Source organism: Galeopterus variegatus, unplaced genomic scaffold, assembly GCF_000696425.1.
Source record: "Galeopterus variegatus unplaced genomic scaffold, G_variegatus-3.0.2 Scaffold1375, whole genome shotgun sequence".
Lineage (NCBI taxonomy): Eukaryota > Metazoa > Chordata > Mammalia > Dermoptera > Cynocephalidae > Galeopterus > Galeopterus variegatus.
This window is the reverse complement of record NW_007727486.1, coordinates 373,069-379,755: the sequence shown is the minus strand read 5'-3', so window position 1 is coordinate 379,755 and position 6,687 is coordinate 373,069.

The following is a 6,687-nucleotide window of genomic DNA, read 5'->3' as shown; positions in this document are numbered from 1 at the left end:
AAAAAAGACAAAAAGGAAAAAAAATAATAATAATGGGAAAAAGGGAGAAAAAGAAAAATGTTTAATACAGTAATGTGCACTGATGTCCATAACATGCAAAGAGAAAATGTGCTGAACTACCACAGTTCTCATTTCCATAATTGATGAGGAGGCAACAGTTGATATTTGTAGTTTCCTTCTTCTACTGCCCGTTCCATATTTCCATTGCCCTTAGATGGTCAGGATTCTGTACGTGGTGAAGTGATTCAAACCTTCATTTCTAAACAGTCTGAGTCCTCTTCCTTTGGATTCCTGAAGCTTTCTATTAACCTTAAGGCCTAAGCATAGCCTTTATCCCTGACACCATGGGTCTACTGAATAAGCACTGGAGCATGCTGAGAACTAACCCTACTTATTGGGTAAGTGCCTACAAGGGGTAGTTGTAGTTGTGGTGGGTCTTGGGGAGAATGAATATCTCCTTTCAAGTTTTCCCTACGTGATACTATCACAGGGTTTTCAAGTAAAGAAAGGCTAGTGTCCACAGAGAAAGGAGGAAAAGTTATTTCCATTGAAGACAAAAATATGTCCTCATTCCACATTTTAGGGCTTCACTCTTTCCAAATCTATGCCCTTCATGTGAGAAACTTGGTAAAACTGTGGATTAAACTATTGCTGAAAATTCAGCAACCCACACTATTAAATACTGTGTTTGATTTTTAGCAATATCAGCCTAAAGTTACTATTTTTAATAAAAAAAAATGTTTGGCAATATTAGCCACCATTGTATCAGTGGCTACAATAAACAACAGATCCTTTTTGGACTGCCAGGAAAATGGTCTGGTTCTCAGACTGTGACTAGAGCAGAATTAAAGGATATAAGCTTTTCCTTTTTCTTCAGCTGCTCAGACACTCAAAAAAAATTCATCCTACCCCATAGTACTTGTAGTCATCATTACTGCCATAATGGTCAAATGCAGTAGATGCTTGGACTCTCAGGACACTTGTAGCAATAGGAAATTCACTGCAATCAACCACCGGTGATAGTTTAGCTAACTGTGATCCCAATGCATGCTGTGGATTACTAGCATCCTGTGATGGTTAGTATTTTCTGTCAACTTGGCTAGGCTATAGTACCAAGTGATTTAATCAAACACGAATCTAGGCGAAGGTATTATGTAGATGTGTGTAGCATCTACAATCAGTTGACCTTAAGTAAAGGAGATTACTCTCAATAATGTAGGTGGGCCTAATCAAATCAGTGGAAGGATTTAGGAGAAAAACCTGAAGTTTTCCAAAGAAGAGGGAGTTCTGCTTGAAGACTAACATACAAATCTGGCCTGCATTTCCAACCTGTGTTAAGGACTTCAGACCCAAAACTGTGACTTCAACTCTTGCCTGAGTTTCCAGCCTGTTGGCCTGCCCTACAAATTTCTAACTTGCCAGTCCCCACAATTGTGTGAGCCAATTCCTTAAAAATAACTCCCCCATATATATACGCATACATACATACACATGAGCACATATATACATATGCAAATATATGTTCTGTTTATTCTCTTTCTCTGGAGAATCCTGACTGATACACATCCTATTTCCCACTGGCAAGGAACTCAACGTGCAACTCAAGTCCAAGGGCACAACCAAAATAATCCTACAATCCCATGTTTCAGGGATACTAATTTATTATTAGTCAGGAACTAGAAACTACATCAGTAATATGACCAGAGAGAATGTAATATAAAGAGATATTAACTCAGAAAAGGTGATTAGCTACAATAAAAGGGCAGAGGAGAACTCTAAAGAACACAGGAATAGTAAATGTATGGAGTAGCTACCAGTTGGGAAGAACTAACTGGGAAGAAGGCCCTCCACCCCAAGGCTTAGGTTCAGAAGTCTTCAGAGAGCTTTGGCTTCAACACCCTGGAAGGCAGAGAAGTTTGGTGGGTCCTGAAGACCAGGGATGCTGAGCAGGAACTGCCCACTGGGGTGCTGGTGAAACCGGCTGGAGTGAGCCCCTAGGTGTTCTGCCCTGAGCTTGTAGGGAATCTGCCTGCAGGAGGGGATGAGGCCCACTGAAGATAAACTTGCTGAGGCTCTGGTGAAAGCCTCTGCCCCACACCCCTGTCAGCCACACTGCAGGAGCCAGAAGGAAAGCATGCTGGAACCAGAAGGAAAAGCTCCTTTCTTTGCTGTGGAGGTTGATCTGAAGGGCTGAGGGTCAAGTACTATAAGACCTAAGGTCAGATTTGAGAACGCTTATTCCCAAGTATGGCCATTGGGGATGACTCCTCTATGCCTGGCCTGACTCTGAACAGGGCACATAATTACCTCCTGCAGGGAAAACAGTACTTGATCCCAACTGACTCCGAAAGCAAAGGTCTCTACTCTCTGATGCCGTTTGGCTAAACAAGACTTATTTTGGCCTTGATGGTGTCTTCTGCTATGTTACATGGTTAGAACACTGAGGACCGCAGAATTCATTTAAAATAGAAGACTATTGTTGCTTACCTGCTTCATTATGTAGAAGTATGCTTTTATGTTTTGATTTTTATGTCTTTGTGTTTTCATCTGCAAAATAATAAACCTTTCCTCCTGACCTTGTGGGCATTGTTGTTGGATAAACATTTGTAGTTTTTAAGCATTCTCACAATGCTCTGGTTTCATAATGCAATAAAAATAGACAAGCTCATCGAATCAAGTCCATAATTGTCTTTCTGCTTAGTTGAAAAAGCATACTATGATGATTAAATATTTCCTTCATAGTGGATATGAATCTCAGTCCACAAATATTAGTGTTTTCTCTATAATCTGTCATAATTTCTCTTTCTTTTGACAAATCATAGCTGCATACATTTATGGGGTACATTGTGATGTTTTGATATGTGTATACATTGTGATATGATTAAATCAAGCTAATTATATCCATCATCTTGTTTACCTATCATTTTTTACGGTAAAACATTTGAAATTTACTCTCAGTTATTTTGAAATATGTAATACATTATTACTGACTATAGTCACCTTGGTGTGCAATAAATCTCAAAGTCTATTCCTTCTGCCAGTCTGAAACTTTGTACTCTTTAATCTGCAACTCCCATTCCCCACCCCCTGGTAACCATCATTCTGCTCTCTATGTCTATGAGTTCAACTTTATTAGATTCCACAAGTAAGTCAGATAGTGTGTTATTTGTCTTTCTGTGCCTGGCTTATTTCACTTAGCATAACACCCTCCAGATTCATCCATGTTGTGGCAAATCATGGGATTTTCCCTTTTTAAAGGCTGAATAGTATTCCACTGTGTATATATTTGGCATTTTCTTTATCCAGTTATCCATTGACTGACACTTAGTTGCTTCCATATCTTGGCTATTATGTATAATGTTGCAATGAACGTGGGAGTACAGATATCTCTGTGACATATTGATTTTGTTTTCTTTTTATATATATCCAGTAGTGGGATTTCTAGATCACACAGTAGTTCTATTCTTTTTTGAGGAACTTCTGGACATTTTCCATAATGGCTGTAGTAATTAACATTCCCACCAACAACGTACAAGTGTTCCCTTTTCTACACATTCTTGTCCACACTTATACTTTCTCTTTTTGATAACAGCCATTCTAACAGGAGTGAGGTGATATCTCATTATGGTTTTGATTTGCATTTCCCTCCTGATTTGTGATGTTGAACATTTTTTCATATTCCCATTGGCTATTTGTATGTCTTCTTTTGAGAAATGATGACTTAGGTCTTTTGCCCATTTTTTAATCAGTAAGTGTGTGACTAATATGATTTTTTGCCTGTGTGTCTATGCGCCTTTAAAAGACCCCTTAAACTTAAACTCAGGGCTGTTCTCTTCTGAGACTTTCGTGGAGAGACAGTCGCCGGCTGGCCAATAAAAACCCCCTTTTAAATTCTCAATTGGGAGTTCTGGTTCCTTTTCCATGAGGCAGCCTCACAACATTTGGAGGCCCCAGTGAGATTTCCTGTCGCTTGCTTAAAGGAATCAGAAAAGCTCTAGACAAGGAGCAACGCGACGAGCCTCCCTGGGGGAGCTTGCCTCCCAGGGCCAGGGCTGATCTCACCACGGATTAAATTTTTCAATTGACATCTGGGTTTTTGTTGACTTATTGCTTTGCATCCTGGCCAGAATTCTGCGTTGTGGACCTCCGGAGGTAAGTTTAGTAGGCTTGTGTGAGAGATAGGCTTGGTAAGCTCGGTAGGCTTAAAAGCTTGTGTGAGAGGTAAGCTTTGTAAGCTTTTGAGATCTCACGTGGTGTTGTAACAGAGGTCTGATGTAGGACTGTGTGGAAGGCCGGACGCAGCACGAACTTCCCAAGTCCAGGGACCCCTGAGACATTGCCTTGGTCCCAGTAATGGTTTAGAGTTTAAATGTTGAACATGGCCACTGTCGGTTGAATGTATGTCACTAACTGTGGGTAAGATTTCTCCCAACAGGTCTAAGAGATAATCTCAATCCAGCATTTCCTTATCCCTCGTCATCTCTCGTTTGCCTTTATAGGATTTGATAAGTGTCTGCCACCCTGTGTCTCTAACCTTTACTGTGTTGCTCGTCTTAACACTCACTATAGGATTAGTGTCTGTAGCCCAAAAGGATTGCACCAATACAGAAAAGTTTTTCTTAGCACTCATATGCCTCCTGTCTGTAAGGTGTTTCCTAACACTCTCATTGTGCCACTGCACTTTTTGGATTGATTTATAGAGGTGAAAATATGTGTCAGCTAGTGCAGTTCTTGTAGTATTGTTCTTGTATGTCAGTTAGTATGGTTCCTGTGTGTCAGTATAGTCTTGATTGGTACAATGGGAAAGAACCTCTCCCAGCCCATTTGCGGGACCACCCCTTTACAAACAATGGTGATGCACTTTAATTATTTCCAGAAAAAGGCTGCCAGTTTCGGGGCATCAACAAACCCCTACAATCTCAGACAATTTTGTGAATTGGAATGGCCCACATTTGGTGTGGAATGGCCTTTAGATGGAACCATTGATCTTCCAACGGCCTACAGAGTCCAAGGCTTTTGTCTTGGGACTCTCCCCCCCGGGTCATCCCGATCAGGTTCCCTATATACAGGTTTGGATTGAGATCGTAACTGAAATGCCTTCTTGGTTGAAACAATGTTTCTAATTGAAATATGAAAAACCAAACAGGGGTCATCCCGATCAGGTTCCCTATATACAGGTTTGGATTGAGATTGTAACTGAAATGCCTTCTTGGTTGAAACAATGTTTCTAATTGAAATATGAAAAACCAAACAGGTGGGAGGAAAACAAAAATTCTGGTTACTAAACCCATTTCTCCAACGGATCCTTTGAAGGGGGGCCACCCTCCCCACGCTGCCTGCACCAGCTGTCCTGCAGGCAACTTCCAAACTTCTCATCGACTTCTCCCCCCTACCTCCCCACTTCTCATGGACTTCTCCCCCCTACCTCCCGTTTCTCCCAGTGCACCTCTCCCCTCCCCCCTCTCCCCTGACTCCACTGACCTTCTTAGCCCTCCTCATACTCGGAGCGGCGACTTCTCCCCCCTACCTCCCGTTTCTCCCAGTGCACCCTCCCCTCCCCCCTCTCCCCTGACTCCACTGACCTTCTTAGCCCTCCTCATACTCGGAGCGGCACCGCTTACTAGCCTGACTCTGCCCCCACCTCTTCTAGTCTTTCACCTGCACCCCTGCTCCCCCTGCACCAAGCCTCCCTCCCACCAGGAACCCCCCAGGACCAGGCACCATTCATGGTGTACATCCCATTCTCTACTAGTCATCAATATAAATGGAGAAATCAAAATCCCTCCTTCTCTAAGAAACCCCAAGTTCTCATCTCCCTCTTGGAGACTGTGTTCTTTACCCATCAGCCCACCTGGGATGATTGCCAACAACTCCTCCAGATCCTCTTCACATCAGAGGAACGCAAGTGCATCTGCCAGAAGGCTCAAAAGACCATCATTGGTGTAGATGGCCGGCCCTCTGATAACCCAGTTTGCCTTGACCGTGTGTTTCCCCTTAGTTGACCCAGTTGGGACCCCAACACAGACCGAGGTAAGGAGGCTCTTGATCAGTATCGCCAGACTCTCTTTAGAGGGCTCCATGCTGCTGCCCGGAGGCCCACAAATCTTTCAAAGGTGAGTGAAACTATCCAGAGGGCAGATGAATCCTGGCCACTTTTCTGGAACACCTCATGGAAGTTTATAGGGTCTATACGCCTGTGGACCCAGAGGCCCCAGAGAACCGATGGGCAATTAACATTGCCTTTGTTGCCCAGTAAGTCCCAAACATTAGGAGGAAACTTCAGAAACAGGTAGGGTTTAAAGGAAAGCTGTTATCTGAGCTAGTTAAAATAGCTCAAGGGGTCTATAATGCCAGAAATAGCCCAGAAGAGAGACAAGCAAAGAAGGAAGTTCGTAAGTCTTTGGGAGCTGTAGGTTATTGCTGCCACTGGATACCTGGGTTTGGTGAAATAGCCAAGCCCCTATACTCTAGTACAGGGGGAAAACATACTTCCCTACTGTGGACTGAGGTTGAGCAAAAGCCTTTTGATAATCTGAAACAAGCGCTCACCACAGCACCTGCCCTAGCCCTGCCAGATGTGAATAAGCCCTTCACCCTGTTTGTCGCTGAAAAACAAGGCATGGACAAAGGAGTGCTCACCCAGGCCCTAGGGCCATGGAAGAAGCCTGTGCCCTATCTCTCCAAAAG